This window comes from Lactuca sativa, chromosome 1, assembly GCF_002870075.4.
Source record: "Lactuca sativa cultivar Salinas chromosome 1, Lsat_Salinas_v11, whole genome shotgun sequence".
NCBI classification, from domain to species: Eukaryota; Viridiplantae; Streptophyta; class Magnoliopsida; order Asterales; family Asteraceae; genus Lactuca; species Lactuca sativa.
The window spans coordinates 86,360,815-86,386,400 of record NC_056623.2 but is presented as its reverse complement, the minus strand read 5'-3'; positions in this window follow the sequence as shown (position 1 = coordinate 86,386,400).

The window sequence follows — 25,586 nt, the reverse complement described above, 5'->3', positions numbered from 1 at the left end:
TTAAGTTGGTGAGTTCATAAGCATTTTTGTGTGAGAAGGATTTGTAACGTTTTCATGTAAAATGATTTGTATACTTCTAGAAAATCCGATATTTTCTTTAATATGAACTGTAGATGTATGTATTTCATTTGTATCTTTTCCTTGTAAAATGATAATGTATGTTTCCAGAAAATGCAATATTTTCTTAAATGTGAACTGTAGTCTTAAACCCTAAGACCAAAAATGTGTAAGTATTGATGTACTGAAACAATAGTATGTAGTTATATCTTTTTATAAAACTAATCAAAGTGTAAGTTACTCCGTAAACCAAATCGTTTTGTCAATCCGTTTGTGAGTTATTATAACCATTCTTAATATGACTGATATGCCTGAACGACGTTCTTCAGGCGTCAGAATCGGTAGACTTTTGCCACCCTAACTTGTTGGTCTAACTGTAGCAAACAGCTGAGGTGTGGGGTTGTTAATCTCGTATAGATCTATACATAACTATCTCGATCTCCCTCAATGAGACTCTGGCTATAATGCAGGACTTAAGGTGTACGCTAGGTAGGTACGATAAAGAGAATTTCCCACAAGAGCATCAACATATTCACGGGAACTATGACTCCTTTTTCTTGTAAAATGAAATAATTATACCTTTGAATAATTATATGGTTCTTCTTAAATGAAAGTGTGGTTTGTGACTTCCAAACTATACCGGTTATAGTTTATCTTGTGTGTTTGTTGAGACTATTTATATACTCTATTTTTATAAATATAAAATTGTTATCTTGTCTAGTGTCAAAATATGAAATCAAAACATAATATTTTGGGTTGAAACCCACCAAAATAGTGAATGACTATAGTGTAACCATATTTTCTAGAAAGACTATCTTTTAGTAAAAGTTTCCAAAAATCATGTAGTTTTACAAATCATAATTTTTCTATGATTTTATAACATAGAATATGTTTGTTTAGTTAGTTTTGTAGTTCACACTAATATATATCACATATAGTTATACAAAAACTAGTATTAACCATATATTATGCAAATAATATCTTATATTTAACATAAAGACGAAAACATGTAATTATTCGAGGGGCCCAGGCTGAGGCTGTGCAGCCTGAGAGCCAGAAGAGGGAACGAGTTGTCGGGCTGGTATTGGAGTTTTTACCGATAGTCGGGGGCTTATGACATTTCAGGGTCGGATTTGGGTACCGTCCGTGGGGGGGATGCGTACCATTTTGATGGAGGAGGCTCATCAATCGAAATTCTCGATCCATCCCGGGGCCACTAAGATGTTTTTGGACCTGAAAAAGGATTATTGGTGGCCATGTATGAAGAGGGATGTCGCATGGTTTGTAGAGAGATGCTTGACCTGTCGCAAGGTTAAGGCCGAGCATCAGCGTCCACATGGTAAGTTGCAGCCATTAGAGATTCCCGAGTGGAAATGGGAACATATTACCATGGACTTCATCACCAAATTGCCAAGAACCGCGAGGGGTGTCGATGTAATTTGGGTGATTGTGGATAAGTTGACAAAGAGTGCTCATTTCCTGGCCATCAGTGAGAGCTCTTCCACAGAGAAGTTGGCGGAGATGTACGTGACAGAGGTCGTATCACGGCATGGAGTGCCGATTTCGATTGTTTCAGATCGAGATGTACGTTTCACTTCCAGATTCTGGAAGAAGTTTCATGAGGAATTGGGAACGAAACTGCATTTTAGTACTGCGTACCACCCCCAGACCGACGGGCAGAGTGAGCGGACGATTTAGACGCTCGAGGACATGCTCCGAGCATGTGTGTTGGATTTCGGCGGAAGTTGGGACACGTTTTTTCCCTTGGCGGAGTTCTCCTACAACAGCAGCCATCATTCGAGCATTGGCATGCCGCCCTTTGAGCTGTTGTATGGGAGGAGGTGTCGGACCCCTATCTGCTGGGGAGAAGTAGGGCAGCGCGTGATGGGTAGTACCGAGATTGTGCTTCAGACGACAGAGCAGATCCATCAAGTCAGACAGAGGTTGTTGACTGCTCAGAGTTGTCAGAAAAGTTATGCGGACAGACGCCGGTCCGAGCTTGGGTTTCAGGTCGGCGACTTTGTGCTCCTGAAGGTCTCTCCTTGGAAAGGAGTGATTCGATTCAGGAAGAGGGGCAAGTTGGGGCCCCGATATATTGGTCCTTTCACGGTGGTCGCGAGGGTAGGCAGTGTAGCCTATCGTTTGGAGTTGGTAGCAGAGTTGGGTCAGATTCACAACACTTTCCACGTGTCGCAGTTGCGAAAGTGCGTAGCCGACGAGTCGGTAGTAGTGCCACTAGAAGATATTCAGGTGGATGCGAGCCTGAATTACGCTGAGAGACCAGTGGCGATCAGAGATCGTAAGATCAAGGTCCTGAGGAATAAAGAGGTGCCACTGGTGCAGGTCCATTGGCAGCATTGGAAAGGGTCAGAGTTAACTTGGGAGCCGGAGCGTGAGATGCGTGAGCAGCATCCGAAGTTATTTGCAGAGTGAGACTTCGAGGGCGAAGTCTGATTCTAGTGGGGGAGAATTGTAACACCCTGATTCCCAGGTATTATTTTTATTCTTTTAATTTTTGAATGATGTGAGGAGACTCGGCGAGTTGGAGTCTAAACTCGCCGAGTAGGATCGCGGTTTTGCACGCAGGTTCGCGTCTGGACTCGGCGAGTCCACACTGTTTAATGAAACCCTAATTTCCAGGGTTTGAGACCTATTTAAAGGGGCTTATGGCCGTTATTTGCGGCCACCAACCCCAGAGAGAAACCTTAAAGAGATTTTGAGCGTTTTGGGAGGGAGAGGAGGCCATTGTTAACCTTTGAAGCTTTATTTGGCAAGGCAAAGGAGTTTCTAGCCAAGAGGAGGCAAGGGAGGTGAATATCCTTCGAATTTGGAGCTAAGAGCATCATTTTGGAGGTATATTTTGGCTCTCTTTTCTGTTGTTATGATGAACATGGGGGTTTAGGGTTTCTTGACCCCTTTGTTGGTTAGATTTGATGTCCATTTTGTTCCTATTTGTGATGAGGCTTGAAATGGGATCCATCAAGGTCCAGAGAAGCTTTATTCCTTAAGCTTTATGAGGATTCATGGGAGTTTTGACCAAGGGTTATGAGATATGGGGCTAAAACATCATATAGGAGCAAATAGTTGTTGTTTGAGCACCAAGGTTTGGACTTTACGTGATTATCATGCTTAGGGAGGCCAGATCTATGATTGTATGGAACAGATCTGACCTCAGAAGTGAGTTTGAATTTATGCATGGCATGAACTCGCCGAGTCTAAAGAACAGACTCGGCGAGTAGCATAAAGTTTGCCCGTAACCACTCAGCGAGTGGTCTTGTCGAGTTGAGGGATCGACTCAGTGAGTCAGGGAGAGTCAGGGGGACTGAGTCAAGCCGGAACTCGCCGAGTTGTTCTTAAGACTCGGCGAGTTGAGTCGTGGTGGCCCCGCGATTCATGCCAGGTGGAACTCGTCGAGTCAGAGAAGTACTCGGCGTGTCAAAAGAGGATCCAAGAGAGTCAGTGGACACGTATAGACTCGCCGAGTCGCCCTAGTGCACTCGCCGAGTTCGGTCAAAGTTGACTGTTGACCTTGTTGACCTTTAGGGTTGAGTGCAGTTGTATTTATGAGTGTATTACTTTGTGTGATTAGGCGGAGGCTAGATCACATTTATTCCGAGACAGATATTTACCGAGACATCGAGGTGAGTCTTCTCAGTATACTTACCTAGAGTGGTATATTGTGTAGACCAGAGGGTCTTATGTGTTATGTATGAGAGTATGTGCTATGTGCTATATGTATGTTGTTATAGACCGGACCGAAGGGTCCAACGATACAGACCGGGCCGGAGGGCCCGACGAGCTATGACCGGACCAGAGGGTCCAACGAGCTACGGGACTGGAGGGTCCCGCTGAGACACATCGAACAGACGGTCGTATTATAGCCTTGAGTGGCGTATGTGTTGTATGTGGTATTTTGGGGAACTCACTAAGCATTTATGCTTACAGTTGTTGTGTGATGTGTTTCAGGTACCAGTGATGAGCGCGGGAAGGCGCCGGCATGATCCGTACACACTTGTGGAGTTTATGTTTTGATTCTGGGGAGATGTCTTGTGATAAATACATTTGAAACAATATGTTGATGTTATTTTGTGAAAAATGATGGTTTTGAAAATGAAAAATTTGTTTTGAATATTTACGTTGTTACAAGGATATTGACACATAATAATGTGTGTAAATATGGTTAAATTAACATAATAATGTGTAGAAACACTAGAGGTTTACGAAAATGCTTACCAAAATTCTAAGGACCACTTGAGGGTGATGATCTTGGAGAATTCTTGGTTATTGTTCTTGAGAGAAGTTTTTGGAAGTTTGAAGGAAGATGGAGATAGTGAAATAAGTGATGAAGAAATGAAGGAGTTCCTCCTGGACGTGGTTTTATGGGAGGATTGGTTGGATGAGTTTATAGATATCTGGAGGATAATGGAATGTGTTGCATGGTTATGTGTTGGGTAAAAAGAAGTAAAGCGGTGGTATCCTATTACGAGGTCAAACTATATTACCTTTTGAAATCACATGGAAAAACCCAATGGAAACTCTTTTGAATGACTGAAATCACTTTGTTCCTTTTGTGATTTCGGTCCAAATCCTTCCAAGGGTGGTGATTTCGGCCTTAGTGGGCTATCCTTAGAGTTTTCAGCCTTGGTGGATTTGGCTCTTGGTGTTTTTGGTCCTAGGGGTGTTCTCGGTCCTACCCCTTCCCTTCATTGTGTTTTTGGCCTTGGTATCACCCATTAAAGGATTATTTTGGTTTTGGTGTTTCTAGGCCACAAATTACAAGGTAATGTTTTAATTTCATGTTCCAATGATTTGGTTTTGTCTTGACTTGTTATAGTTTGTTTACTTTCAAAAGCTTGTTATAAATATGATTTCTAAGGTGTATATATATATATATATATATATATATATATATATATATATATATGAATTTATATACATATCCATTCCGCTAATGCCCTTATGGCTTTCAAGAGTTTATTTGCAACAAGGTTACGTTGTGAATTCACTTGCACATGGCTACAATCTAGACCTTGCTTGATCCAAATCTTTCGGGTTGCCACAGTGAGGACAGGCCGCGTACGTTGGGCGTACGTTGAGTATGTTAGGTGTATTCAACAACCTTGTACTTTGACTTTCGTTGACTTCTGTTGACCGTTGAATTTTGACCAAGTTTGACTTTGGGTAAAACTTGATAATTTTGGGCTATTAATTAACATTATATTTGGTTCTGGTGTTAGTGGATTCACAGGTGCAAACAGTGCATAAAAGGGATCGTATCGTAGTGTTTCAGAGTTCTTCGATTCATGTGAGTTTCCCTCACTATACATGCAGGTCGAAGGAACCAAAGTCGGCCCACTAGTTTATGTATCATGGTATATAGGATGTTGTTATGCTGTGGTGATCTGTTAGATCTGTATCCTGGTATATAGGATGTTGTTGTACTATAGTGATATGCAAGATCTTTGTATATATCATTATATGATAGGATGTTGTAGTAGTGGTATATTGGTTATCATCTAGTGGAGTGCACTAGGGGTTGTATGTAGTCATGTAGGATAGTCTGAGAACTCTTCATCTAGGCTTTCTTGAATGTTCCTTTTTTGGTTGTGGCTCTAGAGTGGGATTATTTTTTCGGGTGGCTATCTCAGCTCTGGTTACTTATGGTTACGCATTTCATGGATGTTAGTTGGTAGCGAGACAATATGTTGTGAGAGGAATTATAGGTGGTAGTGAGTTGTATGATTCATGTTTTCCTGTATTATGTGCCTACTTGATCCTTAATTGTTTATATGTCGAAATTTGGTGGTAGTGGGTTGAGGCGGTCTTGCTTTGTGTGTGAGCCAACAGACTGAGTGTAATCCATCCTGATGGTTGTGCACCCGAGGGTATACTAGTCCAATGATTGATTGGACCCATTACATATTGGCATTCCATTCTGATGAATGATTGGTCCGGGGGTAATCCAACCCGATGGTTGTGGACCCGAGGTTGATTGGACCCGTTGCATGTTGGCATTCCAGTCCAAGGACTTATTGGGCTTGGGCATTCCAATCTGATGAATGTGGACCGTTATGCATGCTTGTATGTTTATCGTATGGGGTATTTTGAGGAAACTCACTAAGCTTTGTGCTTACCCAATTGTTTATGTTTTTTTTCAGGTATCATCGGTTATCATGGGAAGGAAAAGGCATGACTGTACACATTCATCAGCAGCAATGAAGATTTTGCGCTTTAATATTACTCTAATTTTCAATAAATGTATGTTAGAATAAACGATTTTCTTAATAATGAATTTATAATTCGGAAGTTTTACTCTAATAAAAATCAAAAAATTTTGTTGTGAAATTGGGACGTTACAAGTTTGTATCAGAGTTATGGTTTGAGCGAATTGGAGGAACACTTGTGTGAATCCAGTCTCAAACTAGGATTCAAGAATTTTCACAAAAACATTTTTACAAAAAGAACTTATAATAAAAGGGATGGGTTAAGGACATGGGCTTGGTCTCTTGTCATGTTCTTGTTTGATTGTTGGCTTGGGATCGGGAACGTGGACCTTGACTTAACTTTGGTTTTATAGGAAGATGCGGTGTGTACAGTCATCCGAAGCCCGAACAGGACAGTGGTTCCCAAAATACCTATACTTGTTATATGTGTTGAGTTCTTACTTTGTTGATATGTGAAATGTTAGAAAAACATGTTAGTGGATAATCTAGGGTTCTTATAAGGACCGTTGGATAGAAGTGCCTAATTTCGGTGATGCCTTATGATATAGAGAATTGCTTGATATATATTAGTTGATTGTGTGATTGATGTGTGTATGTTGATTAGTTGTATATGTTCGAGATTAAGTAGCCTTAGATTGATCAACTTAGCCTTATTTCCTGTTCCTTGTTTGGTTATGGACTTAGGGCAGAGTTCATTATTCGACAGTCTATTTGATTCCGTATTGTGTACAACAAGCATGCACAAAAGCAACCAGTGGTACATGAGCGAGGATAATCCTAGGAATAGTGCATAGGAATTTAGTTGTATCTTGTAGGATAAGTGGGTGTTATCATACCTAGGAGTGGTCTAGTGTAGTGACTTAGGACCATGGGATGAATTATGAATCAATTATGGATAAATGTGGATCTGTATGCAGGGGCGAAGCCAGGATTTAAGAATAAGGGGGGCCGACGTCGCAAAAATATATTTAAATATATGTTATATCAAAATAACATAATAGCTTCTACAATTTTGAAAGAGAATTTGACAATAAAAAAATTGTTTAAAGAGAAGTTATATCAATCGTTTCAAAAATGCATTTCCAAAAGTTTTCAACCAACAATAAACGTTGATTTATAGTCATTCATTAACATGCTAATATTAAAAAACTATATTAATTTTAGATCCATATATTTCATTAATTGAATTATACTCAGTGATATAATCTATCATTACTAAGTATAAAAAACAAAATACCATTTATAATAATATAATTAATGGCAAAGTAAAAAGTTATTGAATATACAAGAATAATAAAAAACATACCTTGTTCTTAAATGGAGAAGATACTGTAGCACAATAGGTAAGTAGCAGAAAATAATGTTGCCGTCTTTTTCAGTTTGGGAATTAGAGTGTGAGCAATTTAAGTAATAAATAAGTTAATTAAATCAAATGAGGGTTGTGGGCTACAACTACATGACGTGGACTTAAATATCAGTTATTTAATGTTTTGATGGCTTATCTAATTAGTATACTGAAACTAAAAAATGTTGGGGGTGGCTGGGCATCCGGCAGCCCTGGTACTAACTCCGCCACTGTCTGTATGAGATCTAGGAGGAATTTAAAGGCTACTAAGGAACTAATAGGAGGGTAGGCTGCTGTGTTGAGCACTTTGTTTAATTTATGATCTTTTCATGGTGTACTTTCAGTATGTTAGTTGTTGAAGGTTCAGGATCCGGAGCTGTTGACATTGGGTAAGCAGGTCTAAGTGAAGAGGAGATCCGTGAGATCATTATTGTCGGTGTGGATGAGGCGAGTATGCTCAATACATAGATTCGCGATACTTAAGTGTGCTAAATACGGAGATTTGTGATACTTAAGCGGTCCTGCTTTGTGCGCGAGCCAGTAGACTGGGGGTAATCCAGCCTGATGGTTGTGGACCCGTAGGTATACTAGTCTGATGAATGATTAGGCCCGTTGCATATTGGCCTTCTAGTCCGATGACTGATTGGGCGGAGGGTAATCCAGCTCGATGGTTGTGGACCCGAGGGTATTCCAGCTTGATGGCTGATTGGATCGGTTACATGTTGGCATTCTAGTCCTAGGACTGATTGGGCGTTGGCATTCCAATCCGATGATTATGGGTTGTTATGCATGCTTGTATGTTTATCGTATGGGGTATTTTGGGTAGGGGTGGTCAAAAATATCTGCATCCGAACATTCAATCCGAAAAATCCGAAAATCCGATCCGAAAATACCCGAAAAATCGGATATCCGAAAATTCGGATACCCGAAATTCAGATATCCAGTTTTTCGGATTCGGATACGGATATTAAAATGGGAAAATTTCGGATATTTCGGATATCTGCAATCCGAAATATATAATATAAAAAATTATTAAAAATAGTTTTAATGCATTGGGTTTTTTCATTTGAATTTTAAAAAGACAAATTATTAACATTTTTACTTGGTACGCAAAGTGAGGATGGTATAAATGTTACCTTTTTTATGTTGATTTTAGTAATTTGAGTTTGATTTCTCAAGATCTTCAGGTATCATGAGGTAACTTGCATTTAACCGGACCAAATGAAGTCTTATTATACCTAACAGATGCACGGAAACGTTCTTGTTCTTGTAGGGTTTATTTTCTTTATTTAAAACTAATGAAATTCGAATATCCGGTTTAATATCCGAATCCGTATCCGAAATTTCGGATACGGATTCGGATATCAATAATTAACTATCCGAATTTTCGGATATCCGGTTTAGAACACCCCTAATTTTGGGGGAACTCACTAAGTTTTGTGCTTACCCAGTTGTTTATGACTTTTTTTTTCTAAGTATCATCGGTTATCATGAAAAGTCAAAGGTATGACTATACATATTCATCAGCCGCAATGAAGATTTCACACTTTAATATTACTCTGATCTTCAATAAATGTATGTTGAAATAAACGGTTTTCTTAATAATAAATTTATAATTGGAAAATTTTTACACCAAATAAAAATCAAAACTTTTGGTTGTGAAATTTGAATGTTACATTTGGTTTCGATTTAATAAGATTTTTAGATCATATCACCTTTTTTTTTGTAATATTGGGGTTTTTTTTTTCCGTTTAGCTATAATCACCGACAATATAATATAAAAATAATTTTTATGGTCATTTCAATAATATTTATTTTATATCTAACCACCTCCTAAATGTGTCAACACATTTAGGTTTATTCCACAAAATCCATTATATATACAATGTTGTTATGTTTTAGCTCAAATTTTATTTTTTTTCTTATTTGTCATTATATTTTTGAAAATGTTTTATATTTAGGCCATTGGCCGGTCACCAACAGGTCATGATGACGTGTCGGTTTTGTATTTTTTTCTCAGTTTGAATTTAGCTCCAACATTTACGTATGAGTTTGCATTTTGCCCTAACATCTATGTATGCGTTTGCATTTAGCCCCCATATTTTTTTGGTTCCCATTTGCCACTATTTTTTAGAATAATTTTCACTTTAGCCATTGACCAGTCACGAATAAACATTTTAAAATGTATAACTTAAAATGAAAAAAGAAAAAACAAAGGCAATAATCGAAATCGTGACTTCTCCTTAAGGATGGGGCGTGTTAGATAGTAAGCCAATGAATATTTTTTTATTAGTGTTTGTTAAATTTAATGTACACATGTATTTTAAAATAAAAGAAAATGTCTTAGATAAGTCTCGATTCCGAGACATCTAATAAACGATGTGACATGTTAATCTTTGAGACAATAAAATTATCATTTCTTTGGTTTCTCAATAAATATGTCACCAGAAATAACCAATTGTTTATTAGATGAGTTACGAATGAATTAACAATTTTGATTTGCTTAAAGATTAACATGTCATAATGTTTATTATATGTCACAGACACGAGAATTACACTAGACCTTTTTTCCTTCATTTTAAAATACATATGTACATTAAATACAAAAATCACTAATAATACAAAGAAAAAAAGAGCTATTAACTTGTTAGCTAACACCCCCGCCCCTCCAAGAGAAGTCTTAGTTTATACTCTTTAGAAGTATTTGGTTTTTCAACAAATATGTCATTATAAATTGCTAATTGTTTTTTAGATGGCCTATGAATGAATTAATAATTTTGATTGACTCAAAGATTAACATGTCATATTGTTTATTAGATGTCAAGAACTCATGAGTTACACTAGGACTTTTCCATCATTTTAAAAGACATGTGTAGATTAAATACAACAAACATTGATAATACAAAAAAGAGAGTCGTTGACTTAGTAGCTAACACGCCTCACTACTCAAAGAGAAGTCGTAATTTCGACTCCTGCATTCGGGGTTTTTTTTTTTAATTCAATTTTTATTTTAAGTTATTATGTTTTAATATATCTATTGGTGACTGACCGGTGGCTAAAATAAAAAAATTTCAAAAAAAATAATGGAAAATAAGGAACGGAAAAATGTTTGAGATAAATGCAAACTCATACATAAATATTAAGGCTAAATAGAAACTCATATGTAAATATTGGGACTAAATGTAAAGTGAGAAAAATATGAAACCGACACGCCATTATGACATGTTGGTGGCCGGCCAAGGCTAAAAAATAAAACGTTTTATAAAATATTATGACAAATAAGGAACAAAAAAGAACAAGATTGTATATATAATGGTTTTTGTAGAATAAACTCCCACATTTATATTTTGACGTACAATAGAAATATAAATATTTTTAGATTTATATCTTAAAGTTTAAAGATTACATATCACAAAAATGACCATCGGAATATTTTTATATTGTGACATTTAACCTTCTTTTGATGAATTTTGAAAAATAACCACCCCATCCTTAAGAAGGGGACAAAGTGATATGAAATTCAAAATATCATATAAAGATGCATTTAATTCTAACTTTTTGAAAATTTCCAACAATACTTGATTTCAGAATGATTTTTATGGATTTTATTTTATGTTATATGGGTTTAGAGTTTTACTAACTCAATACTCAATTACGTTATTCCAAATGAGTTTGTATAACAACTTTTTTAGAGTCCCTATTTTATTCATTATAGATGGTCGTGGTAGTGAAACAAAGACATAATGTAGCAAATAACGCTAGCTTACACATGTTTGATGTTATGGTAAGGATTTGACTTGTGTTATCAACTTTTATAAGTTGGTTAACTTGTTGGCTTTCAAGTCAACATTATATATAAATCATATTCAAATTTAACCAACCAAGCCTAAATATCATATGCAAATTTGCACTCCGGAAATATGTGGGCTATAGATTCATCGGCCTTACGACATAATGGTCGTAAATTAATTTGAGTATTGATACTTCTTATTGTGAGGTTGCTTAAGAGGGGCATGTTGTTTAGTTGGCATCTCAAAGCAAAGAAAGTTGTTCTAAAGAATTTCTTCATTGTCTTTTTGGATTGTGTAATTGTCTACTAAATCTCTGATCAGGACGAAAGAAAAATAGTCAAATGAAGTATTTTCAACTATATTTTATTGAAGATATTTTTTATGATTTAAGAAGACACATCAATTGGTCTCCATGCCATAGGATGCCTTTTCCATCCCCATACTCGTTGTGATGGGTTCAAATTAGAAGTATATTGTCTCTATGAAATTATCTAATGCTTCGCAATAGTTCAATCACCAATTTTTGTGCTTAGAAAAATGAGAAGTACAAAGATAGGTTTCTAAAACATCTAAATATCTTAAGACACGTTAAACATATTTATTTTGGAGGACTAACCCAAGTTGGTACTAGATAGCAACAACACATTTTCGGTTTATTAATTAATGAGGTGGATAAGGAGACATTTAATTCGTAAAATGTGTCCCATTTGATTGCAAAATTGTACACAAAACAATGATACCCACATATTATAGTCACATGTGCATTGCATTAAAAAAAAAAAAAAAAAAAAAAAAGTCAAAGGTCATGGCGGCTATGAGCAAGGTTTGCAGAAATAACAAAAATTTATAATTTTTGTTATAATTTATAAACAAAGTATTAAGTTGGTCATCGAACGTATATGTCTCATACTCGGTAAAGTTGAGGTTGTCACATAATTTATTTGCGGCAACAAATTAAGTAATCAAGGAAGCTTATAAAAAAGCTAAAGTATCATATCATCTGTATAAAATATAAATATTATTTGATAAACATAATTAATTTCGTATAACACTTGTACTACTGAAAGTTGAAACATTAAAACATGCCAAAAATCACATTCTAAGTTTTCTAGACCATATTTGAGACTTGTTCAACCAATATAGCATTATTGATATCTTTTGTTATCGGTTGTTTTAGTTACACCAAATCATTCTCCCAATATGATTAAAAATGACATACGAATATTGCCTTTTTCAAAATAAATATTTTCTAATAAAAACATCGTGATGTCCTCAGTCCTTACCATATTTTATATGTATGTATAGCATATATTTATATTAAATAAATCATTATTAAATTATGTATTAATCATAAGAGCATCTTTATATATATATATATATATATATATATATATATATATATATATATATATATATATATATATATATATATATATATATATATATATATATATATAAAAGGAAGTAAAACGGATAACTAATAAAACTATAAGCACACAAGACACAATATTTACGTGTTTCGATCAATGTGACTTACGTCCACGGGCAAGAGGAGATTATTCTTTTATTTCAGAACTCTCAAACAGATGTTACAAGTACAATCACACAAAGATTCGCCTATCACTATAAAATTCAAGATACAAAGTGACCTAGCATGCATCCCTATTTATACTTGAGAGATCAGACCTAAAACCCTAATGAGCCAAGCCCATTGGCTCATATGCCCATTAATGGTGACAACCAGTCATATTCCACCATGCAACACCTTCTAGAACATTCTTACATGTCATGCAAACCATGAGCATCAACAACACACATGATGGAGCACCTTGTGCCATAGTGGAGCATCATGGTGTACATGTGGCGTATCATGAACACTAATGACACAAAATCAATCATCGTGGCACAACATGATGTAATCCTTGAGCAATACCAACTTTATGAGCATCCTTGAACGATCTTGAGCATCAAGAGGACTTCATAGCATATGTGGCTCACCAGGGACCAAGATGGTCCATCTTACGCCATGATGGCGCAATAGAAACATGGATGGCGTAAGTGCTTCAAGTGTGGAACAAGAACTTCTAGGTTGGAGCAACATCACCATCTTGGCACAATAAGAACATGCATGGCGCAACAACATACTCCATGGCGTAACATGAGTACCCCATGACACAAGAGGGAGTAGCTTGATGCAAGAAGAAATGCCCTTGGCGCAACAACATCCTTCTTAGCCCAATCCTTTATCAGATGGCGCAACAAGGTCCCCTTGTTGCTCCATATCACTCCCAAGTGCTCCAAACCTCTTCCAAGTGCTCCAAACCCCCCTTATATATGATCATTTCCTTTGGCACTTGATCCATTCCTTTGGCACTTGATCCGTTCCTTTGTCACATGCTCCATGAACCCCAAGTGCTCCATTGAGTTCCAAGTGTTCCAAATGCTCCATGAACATGATCCAAATGCTCGAGTCAGACTTAACAATCTCCACCTTGACTTGAACTTCCTCTGAACTCCACCTCGAACAAGAAATTCCTCTTCCTTCCTGCCATTCATCCCCGAAGATACCTACCTCTTGCGAACATTAACGAAGTCCAAGCAAAGCTTGAACTTCTCTGTGGGCAACGACTTTGTCAACATATTTGATGGGTTGAACTTGGTATCAATCTTCAGTATTGAAAACTTGTCTTCTTCAAGAATATCCCAAATGAAATTCAGCCTGAGATCAATGTGCTTTGTCTTCTCGTGATATACATGGTTCTTAGCAAGAATCAAAGTACTTTGACTGTCACAATACAAGATAGGCTTCTCCACCTTCAGACTAAGACTCTGAATTAGCCCTTACAACCATGTCTCCTCCTTTATTCCTTTCGTCATGGACATGTACTCGGATTCAGTTGTAGACAAAGCAACGATATCCTGTATAGTTGACTTCCAACTGGTGGCACATCCAAATAAAGTGAATATGTAGCATATCTGTGACCCACGCTTCAACAGATCACCACCATAATCAAAGTCAACATATCCTACCAAGTCATTCTTCGTATTAGCTCCATACACCAAGCGAACATCAGTCGCTCCCTTCGAGTATCACAAGATCCACTTTACAACTTCCTAATGAGTCTTCCTTGGATTGCTCATAAACCTGCTAACCACACTAACTGCATGAGCCAAATTAGGTTTGGTACAGACTATAGCATACATGAGACTTCCAACAACACTTGAGTATGGAACCCTGCTTATGTACTTCCTTTCTTCATTAGTAGTAGGTATAGTGTTTGAACAAAGTTTAAAGTGCGCCGCCAAAGGAGTTCCAATTGGCTTAGACTGATCATAATTGAAGGATTGAATAACTTTATCAATGTACTTATGTTAAGAAATACACAACCGCCCTGTTTTTTCTATCCTTTTGTATCTCCATTCCAAGTATCTTCTTTGTTTCTCCCAAATCCTTCATTTTGAACTCATTATCCAGGGTCGCCTTTAATTCATTTATTACAACCATGTCCTTGGCTGCTATGAGCATATCATCAATATATAGCAACAAATATATGTAGGAATCTGGAGACAATTCCTTTGAGTAAACACAATTATCAAACTGGTTCCGAGTGTAACCATTCAAGATCATGAATGAATCAAGTCTCTTGTACCATTGACTTGGAGACTGCTTCAAACCATACATGGATTTCTTCAGCAAATGTACATGATCCTTCTTAGAATCAAGGAACCCTTCTGGCTGGGACATATAAATCTTCTATTCTAAGTTCCAATGATGAAATGCAGTTTTCATATCAAGTTGTTCAAGCTCCAGATCAAATGCACTCACCATAGCCAAAAGAACATGCATTTTCTTGTGCTTCATGACCAGTGAGAACACCTCAAGATAATCAATTTTTTCTTTCTGAGAAAACCTTTTCGCCACCAACCTTGCCTTGAACCTAGGTGGTTCAACTCCTATTATCCCTTCCTTCTTCTTGAAGATCCATTTGCACCTTAATGGATTTGCTCTCTTTGGTAATGGAACTAGATCTCGTGTTTCATTCTTCTCTAAAGATTGCATTTCTTCATTCATGGCCATCAACCAGTCATTTGCTTCTTTACTTGCCACAACATTTTTATGTGATTGAGGCTCCTCAGTGTCAATGTCTTCTCCAGTTACTAAAGCAAAAGCATTGGAGTCAAGTTCACCTAAATTGACACATCCCACATATCTATCGGGTTGTCGAATGACCCTCCTTCATCTTATTTTTGCTATTGATTCAGACCCATCATCCTTCCCGACATCAGCACCACTAGATGAAGATCTGATGGGTTGCACTTGGGTTTCATCTTGTCCAAGATGTTTACTGCCGCCTTGCTCTTTGTCAGTTGTCACAACTATGTCTGGAGTTTGAGTTGAAAACTCCACCTTCTGGCTAGCACCCTATTCTTTGTTCCCTGCTTGACTTATATCACCTCCTCCGTGGTTACCCATGGCAGATTCATTAAAGTTGACATCTCCGCTCATGATAAATTTAGGAGTTCTTCCTTCTTCTATACACCACAGTCGATAACCTTTTACGCTTGTCACATACCATAGAAATATGCACTTCATTTCCCTTGGCCCAAGTTTACCATCATTTACATGAGCATATACGGGGCATCCAAATATACGTAAGCCATAATAGTCAGAGGGTTTCCTGGACCATACCTCTTGAAGAGTCTTCAAGTCTATTGTAGTTCATGGTGATCTATTCACCAAATAACAAGCAGTGTTAACTTCTTCCACCCATAATTGCTTGGATAAGTTTTCAAATATTTGCATGCACCAACCACGCTGCACGAGTGTTTGGTTCATCCGTTCTACCACTCCATTTTGTTATGGTGTGTACCATATAGTGCGGTATGTCACTATACCTTATGATGCCTTTCAGAAATTATAAAATGGAGTATTGTAGACCTCCAACCCATTGTCAGTCCTTAGAGTCTTGACTTATTTTCTAGTCATTTTCTCAACCATGGTCTACCACTCCTTGAACTTTCCAAACACCTCATCTTTGGTCTTCAGAAAGTACAACCAAAATTTCCTTGAATAGTCATCATTGAACGTCACAAAGTATGAGCATCCTCCATGAGACTTCACTGGTGCAGGACCCCACAAATCTGAGTGAACATACTCTGGGATTTCCTTGCTTATGTGTTGACCGGTACCGAACTTCAGTTTGCGATGCTATCCCTTAACGCAAGCTTCATAAAACTTTATCTTGTTGAATTAGATATCTAAGCCCATAAATATTATTGCTATGTACTCGACCCGAGAGTAGCATGGTCCATTTGGGTTGCATATCATCAGGACAATTTGTTAGGATGGACTTTTGAGAAGAGGTTATATATGATTTATTAATATATTCTAAGTTCTAATATATTAATATGAAATCATATAATTTAATTAGTATTGATCAATAATTAGTTTGGAATTAATTTAGTGATCAAAAGAGACTAATTAAATTAATGGGAAATAATTGTGTAAATTAGTTATATTTATATGTGTTGGGCTTATGATCCATGTTGGACTAAGATTATGTATGAATACATAAAGAGTTGGGCCACATGTACCATGGATCATAAAACCCATGGGGTGTGGATTTGGGTTTTACCCATGACCTTTGGAATCCTACATATAAATATGTTACTTCATGATCAATTTCATGCGTCTATAATTCTCTCTCAAAATGTCATCCTTTGTCCTAGATGTGTTGTGATTCCATTTGAGGTGCAACACTTGGGGCACTAAGTTCTTAAAGGCTAAAGTCTTCCTAGCAACATCAACAACATCAAGAGGTATGTCTAAAACTTGTTTTATTATTCATATGTTATTTGTATGTTGGTTTTAGGCTTAAAGCTTTGGAAACCATATGCATGTATAATTAGAGAAAACATAGACCCAAAGCTTTTAGGGTTGTATGTTCACCGTAGGATGTTGTAGTATACAAAACCCAACATATCTTTCCAGTAGCCTCTCCACCAAGCATTCCTTGTTTACTTAGAACCGACATGCCCTTATCACTCATGTGCCCCAACCTACTATGCCATAACTCTGTCTTGTCATCACCTTCATACAAGGATTGGGATATAGCCACCGTTCCTATAACCGTACTGCCTTCTAGGATATAGATCCCTCAACGATTCATCTTCCCTTTCATTATAACAAGAGAACCTTTGGTCACTTTAACCCAGTCTATGACATTCCCATTTTTACGGCCAAAAAAGACTGATTTGTTTATGCTTTGTTTAAAAATCAGAGTAATAATTTAAATAAAAGAGTTGCGGAATTTGTTCCCAAAACAAAATATGATAAAGATTTATCAAAGCATTTCCATAGAAATGTATTTCATTAAAAATACTCAGGATGTCATGTTCGATACATATCAAAAGCATAAACAGTACGACATAAGCCTTACTACATTATTTCGTATTTACAGGCCTAAAATCCCTTATCTCTCATCCAAACATCTATGTTCATCCGCCACTACCTGTAATATAAGAAACTGAGTGGGTCAGACTTGGGAGCCTGGTAAGCACATAGGGTTTTCAACCCACAATAAATAAATTTATTATTTTCATCAACCAAACAAACTCGATTACCAGTTCCCGTTATCCTCACTTTACGTCCCTAAAACATCTAACATAAGGGACCTAGCCTAAGGATTTTCATTAGGGTGACAACACATGCTTCGGGGGTTCCTCAGCAATTCATGTCAAATAAGGCAACCACTGGACTGTCTAGAATAGTCCGTGGTCGTCATCTATACTCCGCTTGATGACTGGATCATCAATAACATCTATAACGAGGCTTCTCATTATTTTATTTTGTCACACAACAACTATTACATCTACCCATGTTTTACCCAACATATTTTGTAGATATAAAATACATATATAGTTTAAATCATTTCAAACATGTATAAAATCGTTCATCCAACATAGATAGCAAGTATACAGATAATATGCACACACAACATGTAATTTATATAAAATAATTCATATCTATGTGTAAGATGAAAGTAACTATGCACTTACTTGAAAAGGTGGTGACTCGGTACTCGGACAACACTTCGTTATCTCAAAACAATTTTCCCTTGACAAAACCTAGTATCAATACCACTAGGGTTTAGTCTAACGTTAACCGCGACTTATTAATAGTCTCGCTATTATTACTATTATATAAGTGTTAAACAACACTCTTATATAACTCATAATAATAGCCCAAATAATTATTTTAAGGTCCTAATAATGTTACTATAATTAATTAGAAGCTATACTAAAAATAGTGTAGGCGTAGCTCACTTACAACGGGTTTTATAGAAAACTGGGCTTCGCTTGGAGCACCATTTCCGAACCGAAAGACTCTTTTTTCTCAGGACTTCGGGAGCCTCGGGGCTTCCTTCGGGTGCTAGGGTGTTCCCTAGGGTTTTGGGGGGGGGGGGGGGTTAGGAGTGGTAGAGAGAGAAACTAGTGAGAGAAATAGAAGATTTTTGGTGTGAAAAGATGGCAGCCTCGACCCCCATTTATAGGCCGAAGTTCGGACTTACGTTGGGTGTTCAGCAACACTACGCGGGGTGTAGTCTCGGATAAGGCTAACAGGTGGCGACACTTCAGTGGGGCGACGTGGCTCGTTTTGGTTCGTAGAAGACAGAAGTACGCGAGGCATTCTGAACCTCGTACGAGGGGCGTAAGGGGAACACTGGGCATTCGAAGACCTACGCTGGGTGTGACATCCCCATTTTCACAGTCAGAAAAGATCAAATTTGTTTATGCTATATAAAAATCAGAGTACTTCTTTTCATAAAAATGTTGCGGAATTTGTTCCCAGAAAAACACGATAAATACGTTATCAAAACATTTTTGAAGAAACATATTTTATTTATTTTAAAACGTTTGGGATGTCATCGTTAATACAGAAACATAAGCATAAACAGAACTTACATTCATTATCACTAGTGATCTATATCTCCTTAATCTCTCAGTGGAATGTGACTTCATATCAACACCTGTGATATAAATAAACTGAGTGGGTCAGGTTGGGAAACCTGATGAGTACATAGGGTTTTCAACCCACAATAATATAATTATTATGTTTAAACAATCAAGCAATTAAACCCAATTACCCATCCTCATTATCTTCTTTACTCTTAAGGATCTACCCTAAGAATCAACTATTTTTCGTTCATTCATTCCTAAGGATTATCCTAAGGAATCGGCACGAAGTCCGTCGTTACCAAAGCTTATAGATTACAACCGGTGAACACGTAGTCCAAAACATCTGGTAAACACTTAGTTCAAAAGTAACTGGTGAACACACTTAGTTCAAAATACCTAGTGAACACACTCAGTTCAAAGATACGTAGTGAACACACTCAGTTCAAAGATACGTAGTGAACACACTCAGTTCAAAATACCTAGTAAACACACTCAGTTCAAAAATACCTAATGAGCACCTAGTTCAAAAACACCTACACATTACGAGCCTGCTAGCGTTCCACCGGACTGTCTAGTATCGTCCATGGTCATCATCTATACTCCACTAGATGACTGGATCACTAACAACATTGATGTCTTCCATCGTGTTATCACAAAACAACTATTTCATCTACCCATGTTTTACCCAACACATTTTGTAGATATAAAATACATATACAGTTTAAATCACTTAAAACATGTATAAAAATCTTTCACCCAGCATAGACAGCAAGTATTCAGACAATATGCACACACAGAACGTAATTTATATTAAAATACTTCATATCTATGTGTAAGATGAAAGGGACTATGCACTCACCTGAAAGGTGGTGACTCAGCACTCGGACAGCGCTTCGATACTCTCAAAACAATTTTCTTTCGATAAAACCTAGTACCAATACCACTAGGGTTTAGCCTAACGATAACCGCGACAAATTAATAGCCTGACTATTATTATTATTATTATTATTATTATTATTATTATTATTATATAAGCGTTAAATAACACTCAATATAACTCATAATAATAGCCCAAATAATTATTTTAAGGACCTAATAACATTCCTATAAGTATTCGAAAGCTATATTAAAAATTGCGTAAGCGTAGCTCACTTACAGTGAATTTTATCGAAAACCGGAACTTTATTTGGAGCAGCGTTTCGAAACCGAAAGACTCCTTTTCTCAGGACTCTGGAAGCCTCGGGGCTTCCCTCGGAAGCTAAGGGGTTTATCTAGGGTTTAGGGGGGGGGGGGGGGGTTGGGGTTGTAAAAAGAGAAAGTTATCTAGAGAGAGAGTGGAAAATGTGCAAGAAAGTCGGCAACCTTCGCTTCCTTTTATAGGCCGAAGTTCGGACATTATGCTGGGCGTACCGAGGGTACGCTGGGCGTACTCCTCGGATAAGGCTTCCAGGTCGGATACAGCTGGCTTCGTACATCGGACGGATAAGGGTGAGGGTACGCGAGGCGTAAAGCGAGGGCAGGTGTCAAGATCCGAAGCGAGGACCATGGGTCGCAAGTGACGGCTGGGATCGTGCCACGACATCAATCTCGCACCAGGTTTCGCATTTTCGAGTCCCAACTTCAAAAATTGGTATCTTCCACATACAAGCTCCGTTTTTGACGTTCTTTATATCCAAGCGAAGGTGGGAATGTACTCTACAACTTTCGTTTGGACTCCGTCGGCTAATTTTGACTCGATTTTAAATTTTATATTATTAACAGGCCGGGACAGAATTGGTCCGTTAAATTCTCATAACTTCTTCATCCGACGTCCGTTTTCGCCCATCTTTTTCTCGTTACGCTACTCTTAACGAGATCTTCGATTCTCGTTTAGGTCATGTCGGCTAAAAACCGTTCGTTCTAATATTCGAATTTCGGGCTGTACACTGCTAATCCGAAACTTCGAAAAATCATAACTTTTTCATACGAAGTCAGTTTTGGGTGTTCTTTTTATCGATGTTCTTAGTTTATCGTATTCTACGATTTTCGTTTAGATTAATATGGCTAAAAAGTCCTCCATTGTAAATTCACTATTTGCGTCTCCCGGTGCCGTGCCGGTTTTGCTGTAAAACTTCGGCGGGTCATAATTTCTTCATTATAACTCAGATTTCGGCGTTCTTTATATGTATGGAAACCTTGTAACATATACTAAAACTTGGTTAAGATTATTTATTCTAAATAATCATTTGTCAAAAAGTCGTTTTCGACCCTTATTGCCTCTAAATTGACTAGCCCGAATCTGCGGGCGTTACACTGGGCGTATCGAAGGCCAGGTGTCATTCATCCGAAACGAGGCGTGATCAGCAAGCGACGACCTAGATCATGCCACGCCATCAATTTCACATCAGTCTCACAATTTTCCTTTCCGACTTCTAAAAATCATAACTCTCGCATACGAGCTCCGTTTTCGACGTTCTTTATATCCACGCGTAGGCGGGAACGTACTCTACAATTTTTGTTTAGAATCCGTCGGCTAATTTTGAATTTAGTTTAAAAGTTATATTTAACAGGCTGAGACATGATTGGTCCGTAAAAAATTCATAACTTCTTCATCCGACATCCATTTTCGTCTGTATTTTTATCGTTACGCTACTATTAATGAGATCTTAGATTCTCGTTTACGTTGTGTCGGCTAAAAACTGCTCGATCTAATATTCAAACTTCGGGTTGTACACTGCTAAGCCGAAACTTCAAAAAATCATAACTTATTCATACAAAGTCAGATTTGGGCGTTCTTTTTACGGACGCTCTCGGTTTAACATATTCTACGATTTTCATTTAGATCGCTAAGGCTAAAATTCGTTCTAACATAAATTCACTATTTACGCTTCCCGGTGTCGTGCCGGTTCCATCGCGAAACTTCGACGGGTCATAACTTATTCATTATAACTCGGATTTTGGCGTTCTTTTTATCTCTGGAATCCTTGTTTCGACCACTAAAACTTTATGTAGAGATATCGGGTTTATCTCACACTTTAATTTTGACGCTTATTTTTATCCTTTATTTATTATACATTTATAAATAAGTAATAAGCACATAAATGCACATAATTCACATAATACTCAAATAATTCATTTTTATTACTTCAAAAAGAGTTAAAATAGTTGATCTATACTATTACATCATCTACTACTGCTTAGCCCTGAAACACGGGCGTTACACAGTCATCTTCACCAACATACCTCATCCTATTCTTAGCCAATGTGCCAAGAGAAATTAAATTCTTCCGAAGTTCTGAATGTACCATCAATCTAACTTCTTGACCATGCCATCGTGCATATTGATCTGCACCGTGCCATTACCTTTGATACTGCTCACCCAATCATCACCCATCTTGAATGTGTAATCCTACTCTTTGAAGGAGTCGAACTAGTCATGATTATACGTCATGTGATAGGATGTTCCAGAATCCAAAACCTAAGCATCAACAAAACTTGACGTACTAACAGTTAGTACATCACCATCGTCCCCTTCATTAGAATTTTCATGAACAACAACAACAATTTTATTGCTGCTTGATTCACTCTTGAACTTCCCGTTCTTCAATTGTGGACAATTTTGCTTGAAGTATCCTTTATCCTTACAGTTATAACATTTTACATTCGATGAACCTTTATACTTCAATTTTGAACGTGATCGCCCTTTGTTTCCCCTATTCCTCTCTTCTGTCCTTCATCTCCCTGCGAACAAACCAGAACTGGACACCTCCTCTCCAACTAAAACTTTTCTTTTCAGTTTCTTAGATACCAGAGAGTCGTTCACATCATTCACAGTGATCGTTGTCCTACCATAGAGCATGGTATCAATGAAATTGTTATATGATTTCGGAAGAGAACATAAGAGAATGAGCGCCTGATCTTCATCTTCAATATTCACATCAACTCCTTGTAGATCTAAGATGATGTGATTCAAGTTATCCAGATGATCTTTCACTTGGTTACTTTCATACATTCTGAGAGTGTACAAGTTGTTCATCAATGAGTTGTTCTGGTACTTGTCACAAAGTTTATCCTAGATCCCAGAAGCAGTTATTTGAGCCACAACATCCCTCAGTACTTCATCTTTCAATCTCAATAGAATGACACTATGTGCCTTTATTGGAATGTCCACCTTCTTTTCAGCCGCCATGTCTTTAGGCAGTGTTGCCTCTCCTTCCAGTGCCGCTACAAATCCTTGTTGAACCAGAAGAGTCTTTATCTTCATCTTCCATAATGTGAAGTCATTTGAACCATTGAATTTCTCCAAATCAAACTTGTAAGTAGACATCTTCAATCACATGAATACAAATCGCAACTCTAATACCACTTGTTAGGAAGTAAATTGGATAACTAGCAAAACTATAAGCATACAAGACATAATATTTACGTGGTTGGTCAAGGTGACCTACATACATGGGCAGGAGGGGAATATTCTTTTATTTTAAAGCTCTTAAACAAAGGTTACAAGTACAATTACACATAGATTCGTCTATCACTATAGAATTCAAGATACAAAATGACCTTGCATGCATCCTTATTTATACTTGAGGGATCAGACCTAAAACCCTGATAGGTCAAGCCCATTGGACCATAAATGGTGACAACCAATCATATTTTGCCACACAACATCTTCTGGAACATTCTTTTATGCCATACAACCCATGAGCATCAACAACACACATGATGGAGCACCTTGTATCATAGTGGAGCATCATGATGTACAAATGGCGCATCATGAACATTAGTGACCCAACATCCATCATGGTGGCATAACATGGTGTAATCCTTGAGCAATACCATCTTCTGAGCATCCTTGAACGATCTTGAGCATCATAGAGGACTTCATAGCATACTTGGCTCATCAGGGACCAAGATGGTCCATCTTGTGCCATGATGGTGTAACAGGAACGTGGATGGTGCAAGTGGCTTCAAGTGTGGCATAATAACTTCTAGGTTAGAGCAATATCACCATCTTGGCTCAATAAGAACATGCATGGTGCAACAAGGTCATGCTTAGCGCAACAACATATTCCATGACGCAACATGAGTACCCCATGACGCAAGAGCAATTCCTCATGGCGCAAGAGGGAGTAGCTTGGCGCAAGAAGAAATGCCCTTGGCGTAACAACATCCTTCTTGGCCCAATCCTTTATCAGATGGCACAACAAGGTCCCGTTGTTGCTCCATATCACTCCCAAGTGCTCTAAACCTCTTCCAGGTGCTCCAAACCTCCTTTTATATGATTCGTTCCTTTGGCACTTGATCACTTCATTTGTCAGACAATCCATTCCCTTCTTTGATGACCCGTTCATTTGTCACATGCTCCATGAACCCAAGTGCTCTATTGAGTTCCAGGTGCTCTAAATGTTTCATGAACATGATCCAAATGCTCGAGTCACACACACACGCGCACACACACACACACACACACACACATATATATATATATATATATATATATATATATATATATATATATATATATATATATATATATATTTGTCAATATATTTTTTATGGTTTGCAATGTCTAACCATTTATCCTTTTAATCGTATTTTATTTTAATTTTAAATATTTATTATAAACTAGATATTTTTTATTTTTAACTAATTAATTATTTATATTAAACATTTAATCACATTTTATTTATAAAATATAACTTTTATAACCACTAGTGGACTATACAACATTTTTATTTTTATTTTTTATTTTGATAAATATAGGGTAATATATTCCTTGTAGAAACAATATATTGTAATATTTTTAATTATTTAAATGTTAATATTTAATGATAATAATTATTAAAATATAATGTGTGTTTGTAAAATGATGAACATAATTTTATAAAAAAATTTATAATTAAACTTATAAAAGCTATTGTAAAAAGTTAGCCATTAGATAAGTCATGTAAATGAATGTTAAGGTTAATGAAATGATGGTATAACAACAATTTTAAAGCATGTCATAAATTTATCATTGGAGATGCTCACAAAAATATAAGTTCATATTTTTATTTGACTAACTGATTTTTTTTATCGTGTAAAAGATGTCACTTATTTTATAATATAATCATTGCAAATATTGCATTTCCTAGATGCATGACTTTTTTGCTTTGGATGGATGATCGGACATTGACTGCATTGAAAATTTCGACTTTGGAGATTATATCTATGTTGATCGTTTGAGAGCTC